The sequence below is a fragment of the Scardinius erythrophthalmus genome, assembly GCF_964197995.2.
Source record: "Scardinius erythrophthalmus genome assembly, chromosome: 2".
Classification (NCBI taxonomy): domain Eukaryota; kingdom Metazoa; phylum Chordata; class Actinopteri; order Cypriniformes; family Leuciscidae; genus Scardinius; species Scardinius erythrophthalmus.
This window is the reverse complement of record NC_138222.1, coordinates 47,139,604-47,153,009: the sequence shown is the minus strand read 5'-3', so window position 1 is coordinate 47,153,009 and position 13,406 is coordinate 47,139,604. Positions and strand designations below refer to the sequence as shown.

The 13,406-nt window shown below is 37.0% G+C and overlaps 1 long non-coding RNA gene across 1 annotated transcript; it reads left to right on the top strand.

Moving 5' to 3' along the window:
• The first annotated feature begins 6,721 nt into the window (after window positions 1-6,721).
• LOC308707440 lies at window positions 6,722-8,879 on the top strand. Its single transcript, XR_014032166.1, has 4 exons — window positions 6,722-6,802; window positions 7,289-7,345; window positions 7,810-7,884; window positions 7,975-8,879. It is a non-coding gene; the product is annotated as an uncharacterized lncRNA (long non-coding RNA).
• Window positions 8,880-13,406: the final 4,527 nt, after the last annotated feature.

Here is a 13,406-nt window from a genome sequence, read left to right as displayed (position 1 = left end):
TGGAGTAATGTGCTCCCTTTTCCTGACACCAGTAAGGAGCCTTGCGGCAGCATTTTGTACCATCTGCAACTTCGAAGTAAGAGATTGACTGATAACAACATAAAGAGCATTACAATAATCCAAACGAGACGTAATGAATGCATGAATAACTTTTTCTAAGTCAGGAACAGACAGAAAAGACTTCATTTTCGTAATAGTCCTTAATTGGTAGAAGCAATTTTTTACCACATTTTTGACCTGATGATCGAACATAAGAGCACAATCAAAAATAACCCCTAAATTTCTTATTTTGGGTTTAACATATGTTTCCCAAGAGCCAAGAAGGCCCCCTAAGTCCCTGTCGTCATTGTTTGTCCCAAAAACCAAAACTTCCGATTTGCTGGCATTTAACTTCAGGCCGTTTTGCTCTAACCAGGCAATCACCTCCTGTAAACATAGTACCAAGGATTGATTAGTGCTAGGGACACCAGCACTGATCGGTAATTATACCTGAATGTAATCTGCATATAAATGGTATGAGATACCATGTTTCTTAAAAATGATGCCCAAGGGCAAAAGAAACAAAGAAAAAAGAATAGGGCCCAAAATTGAACCTTGTGGAACTCCACACTCCAAAATAATTGACTTGGAGGAAAAATCCCCAACCCTAACAGAACATGAGCGTCCCTTTAGATATGACGAGAACCAATTTAAAACCGTCCCTCTCAGCCCCACTACATGTTCTATTAGGTGAAAAGAGAAAGTTAATACCCACACTGAAATTGGTTTATCGATATGTACGTCAATATGTTTGACATTCAGTTTACATCAAATCAATGTCATGGATTGGTTTTGACGTCAGTTTGATTTGCATATTTGACCATTTTTTTTACGTTGATTTTGACATCAATTTGATGTCTTTTCAACATCAATTGCCCACTATTCAAACAAAACGTGGCTCTCCCTTAAAATATACACACCAAAACACAAATGGCTTGCTAGGTTTGTTTATTTCAGATATCCCTGATAGCTAACTGGTGAACCCTCCATCACCCTAAATTAGGTAAACCAGCTTCAACTGAGAAAAATAAGAGACATAGGCCTATCCATTTTTCCCGCGGACACATGCTTCAGCTGCGTAGAGGCTTCTTTAAACTAGTTTTCTAGGTTACGAAAGTTACCGGCCATTAAGAGCTACAATTTGATCATAACGTAATGGTAGGCTAATTTACAGAAGGACGACCACATTTACATCCAAATACCACGGAACAGCATCAAATTGAAGAATTGCATGCAATAGCCGTCATTTCACCGTCTCAGTTAAATATAGACCCAATATAGTCCGGCTAGGTGTAACCCACTTCGCAAAGTCAACTGTAATTACATGGTGTTTGGCTTCATTTCTTTGCCATGTTCTATGTGTAGGCTGTGCGTAGCCCCGATTTAGCAAAGAGTTTGAAGTTATCATCATCTACAGTACATAATATCATCCAAAGATTCAGATAATCTGGAACAATCTCTGTGCGTAAGGGTCAAGGCCGGAAAACCATACTGGATGCCCGTGATCTTCGGGCCCTTAGACAGCACTGCATCACATACAGGAATGCTACTGTAATGGAAATCACAACATGGGCTCAGGAATACTTCCAGAAAACATTGTCGGTGAACATAATCCACCGTGCCATTCGCCGTTGCCGGCTAAAACTCTATAGGTCAAAAAAGAAGCCATATCTAAACAGGATCCAGAAGCGCAGGCGCTTTCTCTGGGCCAAGGCTCATTTAAAATGGACTGTGGCAAAGTGGAAAACTGTTCTGTGGTCAGACGAATCAAAATTTGAAGTTCTTTTTGGAAAACTGGGATGCCATGTCATCCAGACTAAAGAGGACAAGGACAACCCAAGTTGTTATCAGCGCTCAGTTCAGAAGCCTGCATCTCTGATGGTATGGGGTTGCATGAGTGCGTGTGGCATGGGCAGCTTACACATCTGGAAAGGCACCATCAATGCTGAAATGTATATCCAAGTTCTAGAACAACATGCTCCCATCCAGACGTCGTCTTTCAGGGAAGACCTTTCATTTTCCAACATGACAATGCCAGACCACATACTGCATAAATTACAATATCATGGCTGCGTAGAAGAAGGATCCGGGTACTGAAATGGCCAGCCTGCAGTCCAGATCTTTCACCCATAGAAAACATTTGGCGCAACATAAAGAGGAAGATGCGACAAAGAAGACCTAAGACAGTTGAGCAACTAGAAGCCTGTATTAGAAAAGAATGGGACAACATTCCTATTCCTAAACTTGAGCCACTTGTCTCCTCAGTCCCCAGACATTTGCAGACTGTTATAAAAAGAAGAGGGGATGCCACACAGTGGTAAACATGGCCTTGTCCCAACTTTTTTGAGATGTGTTGATGCCATGAAATTTAAAATCAACTTATTTTTCCCTTAAAATTATACATTTTCTCAGTTTAAACATTTGATATGTCATCTATGTTGTATTCTGAATAAAATATTGAAATTTGAAACTTCCATATCATTGCATTCTGTTTTTATTCACAATTTGTACAGTGTCCAAACTTTTTTGGAATCGGGTTTGTACATCCAGGACTTCTCTAGAATTGCCAAACCCATCTATGACCTTCTGCAAGTAAAGGAAAATAATGCAATCAGACTGAAGGAAAGAAACAACAAAGCAAAAGGGAAAGGTAACCAGCTTCTTTCTAAAACACCAGTGATCTGGACTGAAGAACACAAGAAAACCCTAGGAACATTGATTGAAATTCTTACTGTTACGTCAGAAACGAGGACACAATATGCAAGTAAAAAGCTCTTTATTAATAGTCAATAATGATGATGATGATGATGATGATGATGATGATGAATAATCCGGGTCATACACCCACTCACACACTCACACACATGTAAATAACAAAGCACGAGACTAGAGAGAGACATAGGATCTATGAACCGTGACACTTACCCATCCACCTGTGCTGGCTTATCCTGATTTCAACTCTCCATTCACTCTCAATACTGATGCCTCTGAGAAGGGTTTAGGGGCAGTCCTCTATCAATGGCAGAACGGAAAGTTAAGGGCCACTGCATATGGATCTAGAATCCTTACCCCAGCAGAGAAAAATTACAACCTTCACTCTGGCAAGCTTGAATTCCTAGCTTTGAAGTGGGCTATATGTGAGAAATTCCGGGATTATCTATTTTATCCACCTCACTTCATTGTATACACTGATAACAACCCTCTGACCTATGTGATGAGCACCGACAAGCTCAATGCTGTGGGGCATCGATGGGTGGGAGAACTGTCCGATTTCCACTTTGACATCAAGTACCGACCAGGAAAGGAAAATACAGATGCTGACACTCTTTCTCGTTGTCCTCTGGACATAGGGCAGTATGTGGCCTCATGCTCAGAGGAGATGTCCATTGATACAGTGGTTTTACCAGCTGAATTTAAGAAGAAGGTTCTGAAGCATCTTCATGATGACATGGGTCATGTTGGCACAGAGAGGGTGATTCATCTGGCAAGAGAAAGATTTTATTGGCCACATATGAAAGTGGACATTGAAAATTTTCATAGAAGGCACCAAATCACTGCTTCATGTAGGAGACTGAGCAAATTGTGTTTGTGAGGGAAAAGCGTCAAGATGGAATGTTGGTTGTGGATATTATCGACCCAAAGGTCACAAATCAGCTGTTTGATCTACCTTGTGAGTCAAAGCTGATTAACATCATATATGTGATGGACAATGACCTTAGCAGAGCGAAGAGGAAGCTTTTGGAGGCAAAAGATCTGCATAGGAAGGCTGTGTGTTTACCACATCCACAGGGATTTGCCATATTCCCTCTCCTCCATGTCTTTAAGATGAACTGAAACTTGGTCCTGTCTTGTCAGTTAACTTTTCTGGGTGAGAATATTGCCGACGTCAATTAATATACCGACTCGTATGCCCAATGAATCTAAAAAATCTAGTTTCATCATTCTTGTATTTTATTAAGGTTAGTAACAAATCTTTCAGTTGTCCAATCCACAGGCCATTATGTCTCAAGGACTGAGGCGTGCACCAAAAAAGAAAAGTTATGAAGACTACATCCAAGTGCCATTTTCACCTTTCAGTTTCCACTACAACTTTGTTGATGCAGGTCAAAATCTCAGAATTGATTTAGGTGCCATGTGAACATATTTCCGGAGCAGTAACAGTCCAAGTTCTGTGCTGTCAGATTGCTGTGGCTCTTCCATTGAATGCTTTTGCATAGGATATGATTGCTTTAAGAAATGCTACATTCTGGATAAAAACATCAGTGTTTACATCACATTTACATTATTTTAATATATTCCTTTCATGTTATAGTTTGTACTTTCCCTATGCCACCCAACAAATATGGTACGGCCTCCAAAGCTGACACTGCCTCAGGTACGCAACACAACATTATAGTATAATAATTATTTTGGCCATGTCCACATTAGTTATTTTCAATTAGCCTGTTTTTCAGAATTGGTTATGTATCTTTTGAAAGTAAAAAATAATTACTGATGCCAATACTATGCTTTTTAGCACTAAAAAATATCAGCGGGAGTAAGCTAATAAAGAGGGTCCATTCAAAAATGTGTGAGGTCATTAATCGTCCTTGTAAACTAAGTAGTTATGGATATTGGCCATTTCATTCATTTGTTTTTGCACTAAGAAAAGCTGGAGGAGCATTGCTGCTTCAATCACTGGCCTTCTAATGGCAAAAAGTGTCTGTCCTTGAGCAACAGACCCAAAGCTTAACTGCTCTTATTGTGAGTGGGTGAATGACAGGCATCCTGTGTAAAGAACTTTGCTTGAAGAACTTTTATTATGATTTTTCTTATTTATTTCTTAATTGTATCATTTTGCTAGTTCCAGCGGAAAACTTTTCTGAGGACCTTTTTGCAACACCACCTACCTCAAAGCCTTGTAAGTAGACTTGTTGCAAATATAAATACATAATGGTTTCACATTTTCATGACTAGTAAATTGATTTAAAGTTTAAACTTTCTTGCATATTATTCAAAGTGTAACCTTGTGTACATAGTGTAGTAGTGAAAACAATTATTTATTGAAAACTTTCATTAGGTACTCGGATGACTCCACTGGATGACCCCGAAATGTCTACACCACCAAGTAGGATATATAATGAATTCAGTAAACCTAACTGTTTATTAAACCTAACAATTTACCTAACTGTAAATTCAGTTTATTATATGATGCTGTGCTGTATTAACAGGGCACAGTTAATGCTACACTGTGTAATTTTTTAAGTTGATTCTTAGCAAAAAACACTTTGTTCTTTCAAAATGATATGTGCTCATTAATGTGTAATTACTTCTATACCAACTAATCAAGTATTCTCGTAAGCGTAGAATCTGCCATTTAGAATACATACAAGCGAGTCGCTCGAATGGCGGCAGCCATGTTGCGCCTCCATCTTGAAAATACATTAGCCAAAGAGGGACATACCTGGAAATTCAAGCTTCGCCTTTCCTGTTTTTACACTCAGTGGCACCGTGACGAATGCAAGGGGGAGATTACTCGCGACTGCCGGCAGATTTGAAATAATACGGCCACCGTAGGAGTTAAAACGCCCTCGGAATGGGAGGGGCTAGAAAGTAATATTCAGTTGGTAGTCATTAACAATTTCACCACTAGATGGGAGAAAATCTTACAAAGTGTAGCTTATATGCTGTAAATTACATTAGGGCTTATAAGCCCTAAGTTACATATTGGTATTCCATCTATTGCTGTTGTAAATTTTACATTTTAATACATGTTGCTTTCCATGACTCTACACTGTAAAAACTAAAGGAGCCTCAAGTATCCTGTTGGATACTCAAGGAACTTCAAAATGTAATTTTGGTGCCTCAAAGCTCTTTTTCCTATAGTAGGGTTACTGGAGGAGCATTGACAATCTTTGAGGTTCTTGCTGGAACTTATGGGATCCTTTAAGCACTTTGTATTTACTTCAGAGGTTCTGGAGTCACCTTTTCATTACCATGAGACCTCGAAGTGCTTTGGGGGAAAATAGAGGAACTTAAATGCGATAAAAGGGTTATTGGAAGATCTTTTAACATTTAAGTGGTTCCTGGAAGATCTCTTATGTTAAAGCCAGCATCTGGAGGAACCCAATGGTTCAGTGAGGCCAGAATTAGATTATTATTCTATTATTATTATTATTATCCTATTATTATTATTATTATTATAGGCTACTTAAGTTTGATTCAGTATACATACCCAGGTGAAAAAGACGTACTATTAAATGTATTAAAAATGTACTTGAGTGTGTTTTTAGTAGACCTACAATACAAATATAGCCTACTTTAATACATTTTTATTATTATTATTATTATAGGCAAGTTTGATTCAGTATACATACCCAGGTGAAAAAGATGTACTATTAAATGTATTAAAAATGTACTTGAGTGTGTTTTTAGTAGACCTACAATACAAATATACTTTAATGCATTTTTAATACATTTAACAGTAACTATAGTCTTTTTCACTTAGGTAGCTTACATATATTTAGTATAGGCCTATTTTATTAAGTCATTTAAACCTTAAACAACAACACTAAATAATAATAATATTATATGAAGAAGAAGAAGCAGGAGGAGAAAAGTGTTATTCTGTCACGAAACTGCTGCTATTCCTCTGCTGTCGTCGCTTCAGTGATGCTCGCGCTGCTCGCGCGCAACAACGCTCAGCTGATCGTCATCAGAAAGTAACGGCTCCTCTCATCAAAGCTTCCGCAGTTTGTTCGGCTCTCCATTACAACTTTACAAGGTTTGTAAACTCGCCAAATAAATATAAATACAGAGTCTATTCACTATATATTTAAACACACATATCTATAAACTAAATTTATTATACATTACTACGTTTTTACAGTGTTTACCACTCGTTTATTGCACAGTATCTGGTATGAAGGTTTTAGCCGCGATGCTAACTACGTTGATCTAATGAACAAATGGAAATGATTGACTTATTGTCTTAGATTGATTTAGTCATTCAATTCAACATATTTTGTACAACTGTGTCTTCAAATTGCTGATATAGCCTAACGTTAACTAATTTAGAAAATTCTCTGATTCTTGGCGTTTGTTATGAATAACAAAAACAGGTTAGGCTATAGTTTGCTCTGTTTTTGTTTAGCCTAACGTTAACTTTACTTACAGGTGCCCTCATTCTCTCAAATACCATTTTAAAGCCATTTACTGGTCAATAAATATTATGTTGTGAATAATCAGCTTTGTTCTTTTGTTTCCCCAGAACAACCATTACATTTCTAAAATAATCTGAACATTTCAGTGGCAACATTGAATTACAGTAAGTTACCTGCACCACATGCAAGTACTTTATTACTATGAACTTTCTCTGTGTGAAATTGTATTGTTTGACTGTGTACTTGTGTTTTTTAATCAGTTACTCTCTGAAAATCTTTTCTCATGATCTCAAATCTCATTCATGTTACTCAGAAAAATAATATCACAGGTTTGATTCACAAAAAATGCTATAGACATTTTAACTCTGAATTATAACTTCAAGTTTAGTCTTTTTCGACAAAAAAATAAATAAATATGAAAAAGCAATTAGGCTTCAGAAGACTTGCAACACAACCCATAACACATGAGTTGTGAACTCATTGATTATTTTTAGGATCTTTTCTGGGACATTTTTGGAGCTTAACCATTTTTACATAAATTGTTGCATTGAATTGAACTAGACAAGTGTGCATAAGAATGGTTTCATGAATGATTTACACAATTGTTTTCTGCTTGTGTTTCATGCAGTGAAACCGAATGGTGACTGGGGTTGCATTATGCCTGAGATCTGCTTTTGGGTTCCACAGACAGAAAGTCAAACAGGTTTGGAACGTCACAAGGCTGAGGAAATTATTTAAATTTCACAACTATCACTTTAATAACATTACTAACAGTAAATTTTGTACTTTGCAGGGATCTCGGAAAGCTGAAATACAAGTTTGATCAAGAATAAAAATCCTCCTGTAGACCTGAAAATCATTGAAGTGCCTGGACCATCCACCAGAAAAGAGGAAAAACAAACGGAAAACGAATCTGCTGTACCTTTTCACTTTTCTAACTCGTTAAGTACCTCACACCAACTTGGTCCCATAGTGACATTTTTGACCACAAACGAAATTGCTGATCGTGTGAATTCATATTGAAATGACTGAATTCACCAGTGAACATTCACAGAACAACAGATCATTTTACTGCACCTTAACTCTGTTTCGGGTCGAAGCCTCTACTTCTACTTCCTCTATCTTGTTTCATGAGAATACTCAACAACCATTTATGAACACTGTTGATTCAAGTCACACATTTAAGATTTTCAAAAGCCATAGTGTACATTACAGTCTCCAGTCTAACAGCATCCCAGACTTAAACATTTTATGATTCAAAATAGCTGAATAACTAACCATCTGAGATTTCGGTATAGAGATAAAGGTTACAGCACAATTAGTGTATATTAGCACTGTTGTTTGTTTTTGGCATCTGATAGAGCTTTTGGACTTGGAAACAGTGATGTCAGACTAACCATTGGACTGAAACACAAATGTTTTAAAGTTAAGTATGATGGACATTTTTAATTAGTTCAAATGTAATTTTTTTACATTGATTTATTTAGTGGAACATATGTGTTTCCATGCATTTTGTTGAGATGTCTTTTCTTGTTTATCTATTGTATATACATGGTTGATTATTCATGTTGCTTATGTATTATACTATTTTTTTGTGTAGTCATTGATATTAATCTGTAGTTAGCTTTTTTCCCCATGTGCATGGAAGTGTATGTATAAAAATGAATATCAAATATGTAATAAACAATTCTTATTTTGTATTTGGTTCAATTTGTTTATTATAATAGAAGTCAAAGGTAACCATAGTAACAACATGAAATTAAATATTTAAAAAAAAAATGAAACTTGGTTCCTGGAGGCACCCAAAGTGGTTCCACACAGTGCCTAATATAAGAGTTCCTCAGGAAACCTGTGTGGTTCCTCAGAGAACCGGCCCTTTTTAAAGGGTGCGAGGATCTTCAGACGGTTCCGCCGGTGTGGCGAAGTGAAGATCCCCAAAAGGTTCCTCCAGGCACCTTTTATTTTTACAGTGTAGGCACTCCACAGTCTCTGGACTCCACAAGAATCGAAACGCCCAAAAGTAAGATGTGCTTTGATTATTGTTATTTGTTGACTCTTCGATCCTGCGGAGACAAATTGCATTCACTTGAGAACTTAACGAGAAGTCGTTACTTCAGAAAACCGGAGCTCTGTATTTCTGAATTAATGACTTATCTCTTCTCTTTAATTCATAAAAACAGAACAGATTTTTTTATTTTTCTTAGGTGAATGCAATACGCTTCCAGACGTTACTGATCTTTATGTATTTCTAATCAAAATATGCTTTCATCAGGGACAAAGCAGACATTCAGGGGTCATTTTTTAGAATTACCAACACGCACCTCAACCCCAGGTAATGGAAAAACAAACAAAACAGATAAGTCAGGACACAGCATACCAGAGATTTTGTTTGGTGGTGAATTAGTACACTAGAAATATTTTCTAATGTCATTACAGCGTCCAGGACGCAGCGCCAATCAGCCAGGACTTCTCAAGACAGAAACCCTCAAGGTTATATATGGACATGTTTTTCCAGAGTTGTCAGATGCTGATGTGAATATTCCAAATAGTATATTTCAGTACTTCATTACAGTTACCGGGACTCTGCGCCAATCAGCCCGGACTCCTCAAGGCAGAAATACCCAAGGTTACGCTGTATATTATAACAGTCCCAGCTTCTTTGCACTGGTCAAGCTACATTTCAAAAGGGGGTCACCTTGTGCGCAATGCTCAATTTGTCTCAGTTGAAAAAGATCTAAAATAAACTCTTATCCAAATAAGTGTAATGTTTCTTTCTTTATATATTCAAAGCTTTACTCATTCATTATCCAAAAACCCAATATATCACAAAACATATACCTGTATACAGAGATACAATTCATTCATGAGCTAGTATATACATGTGGGTGTATCGAAATGTCCAACACAGTCCTCTGAGGTTCACAAACCCCAACAGTTCAGAAAATGTCTTATCTGTCTTATCTGTAGTTTGAACATAGGTGCAAAGGTGGATAGTGATGAATTAGAAGGTTGACCAACGCTTAGTTGTTTGGTGAGTTGTAAGGTTTCCCAGCAAACGAATCAAAACAGTGCTTCAGTAGTATAAGCAGGGTGTTTGGTCAAACACTTACTTAGCAGTATCCACAGCTGATGAGCAATAGTTACATTTATTGCTGCATTGAATACGGCCTCCGAAGCTGAGACTGCCTCAGGTACGCAACACAACATTATAGTATAATAATTATTTTGGCCATGTCCATTTTTAATTAGCCTGTTTTTCAGAATTGGTTATGTATCTTTTGAAAGTAAAAAATAATTACCGATGCCAATACTGAAGAGGGTCCATTCAAAAATGGGTGAGGTCATTAATCGTCCTAAACTAAGTAGTTATGGATATTGGCCTTTTCATTCATTTGTTTTTGCCCTAAGAAAAGCTGGAGGAGCATTGCTGCTTCAATCACTGGCCTTCTAATGGCAAAAAGTGTCTGTCCTTGAGCAACAGACCCAAAGCTTAACTGCTCTTATTGTGAGTGGGTGAATGACAGGCATCCTGTGTAAAGAACTTTGCTTGCCAACACCGCAAGGTAACTTTGAAGATGGCAAAGGCCTACCAGAGATTTTGTTTGGTGGTGAAATAGTACACTAGTAATATTTTCTAATGTCATTACAGCTTCCAGGACTCAGCGCCAAGTTGTCAGATACTGATGTGAATATTCCAAATAGTAATAGGCTATATAAATATCTTTTGAGTTAAAAAGATATGGAAATAAAGCCAACAATGAATCGTTGTTTTAAAAACTAGCAGGTTTTTTTATTTACTTATTATTTGGTCATTCTTTATATTTTTATTATCTTAAGTTGTTGTTTTCCATATTTTGTATCATCTTTATATTGTATTTGTAATATTTAATTTGGTCATTTTAATATTTGGATCTTTTTGAAAGTTGTCTATAAGTTGTTAATGTTCTTTTTCTAAATAAAACCTTTATATTTAATTTGTTTGGATGGATTGTCATTTATGAGAACCTGTTATATTTGAGTGAAAAGAATCCTTTAGCCTCATTTTGTTGTCTATTACATGTATATGTAGTGAGTAACCCCAGAGTGCAGTCTGGACGATGGGGCGGGGCGACACTTTTAGGCGGGGCGACACGTGTCGCTCCGCCCACACCCGATTTTATTGGTTTATAATACAGCAATCTAATTGGCGTAGCCGTTTGAGGCATGAGCATGCGCATTCCTTTATGTACGAGTCTATGGTAGGAGTTTATGAATGATCTACGACTTCGACGCTGTTTGGCCATACTACAGAAATATTAAGTGATGATAACCATGGGGATTTCCGATTTTAGTAGCCTAATGATCAATTGGATAATATTTTGCTGAATTTACGGGTCAAGTTAGATGAAGTTACTGTCAAAATGTATTCGTATAGCGCTCAATTCACATCGTCTCAAAGCAGCTTTACAAAAAATCATATTGTAAGCTTTAGGCTAATATTGAGCAGTTTTAGGGCTAGGCAATATCACGAAATATGTTGCTGATAAATTACTGTTTGAAATTTAGATAGCCTACTCTTATATTTATTAATTTACCCAGCAGATAAGTCAGTGCCACTTTTAGTGAGCAATGATCATGACAGCATGAAATTACTGGCATATAGGCTATCAAAGGAGAGATCATTTCTAGGCTGATATAGGCTAGACAATATTTTTCCGCATGTCATGCAGGGCTCCGGAATTTCAAATCATTCGTAAATGCTTCTTCGTTTTTCCATTAGGATCAGTGAATAAACACAAACTCGGGATTTTACACAAATGATGATAATTCACTGTATTTCAGTAAAACATCGGATAAATCCGAAAGTTTGTTTTATTTTATTTTAAAGCAAAACCACAGTGACAAATAAGACAATAATAGGCTAGCCTACCAAATAGTATACAAGCCCAGATCGATATAATAAATCTGTTTTAGTAAATACATATTTATTTATTTTCACATTTCAGCACTACACGGTTTTAATTCTATTGTAGCCAACGCACAAAACCCAATGGCCTGATGATGTCACAGTAACAGATAGTCGAATTGTAGCCTACGGTCGACACTTATAAAACATGAATCTTTAAAACTATAACATAGGGATTTTACAGAACCAACAGGCCCTCATTTTATTAACAAAGAAACGTGAGTTTGCCATTAAACATTTTATTTGCACTGTAGCCTACCAAATAACGCACGCATTGGACAGCATCTCGCTAAAAAAATGACAACAAAAAACGGTCGTGCTTTAAAAATGAAAATCAGCTGCTTTTACATTCTTACAGTGAATTCTCATCCTTTGAGTAAAATCGAGTTTGTAAAACATCTCTTTGAAGTAGGCCTGCGTTCGTTTTTAAACAATAACTTCATCCATTCTGTTTCTTAAGTACAATAAAACATTAGCCAATAGATCTTAACTAAAATTACCATGGTAAACCGACAACATATAGCCTACGATTAAAGTTAGCATTTAATATTTCTTTAATACGGCCAAATCATTCATAAAATCGAACTGAAAGGAATGCGCATGCTCAGACCTGAATCGTCTACACCAATAAGATTGCGGTATTATAAACCAATTAAATTGGGTGTGGGCGGAGTGACACGTGTCGCCCCGCCTAAAAGTGTCGCCCCGCCCCATCGTCCAGACTGCACTCTGGGGTACTACGTTATGTCACGTGTGTGTGTTAGTTCACTTCATTCCATAATTTTGTGCTGGTTCGTAAAAAAGTCTGTATCGAAAAAGATGGGATGTTGATAGGGCATTTGTCTTTATATTTGTGCGCAGTTATCTGCAGTAAATCAGAACAGATACATATTTAGAAGCGTTTTTGTTGTTTTGACACTTTTACCAACAACAACCACTGACTGAACATGAATATTACTAAGTTACCTACCTGGCTAGTAGGCCTAATTGTGGAGTTCAGCAAAGCACTCTTCACTGTTGTGTCTAACTGGTTTAGCCGATATTTTCATAGCCATGCTTCAACAGAAGTAGTATGTCGCATAAAAACGCCAATTGAGAGCACTAAGGTGGTCGCGCTAAAGTAGGCCTATAATTTGCTAGGCTTTGGGTTAGCATGACACGCAGGGGAAATTTACAATAATATATTTTCCAAAGTGATATAGAATCTTTAATCTTATTCTATGGTCATAAAGCTGGTAACTCCAACTCCCAAGCATCTGTAAAATACTTACTATTCTATT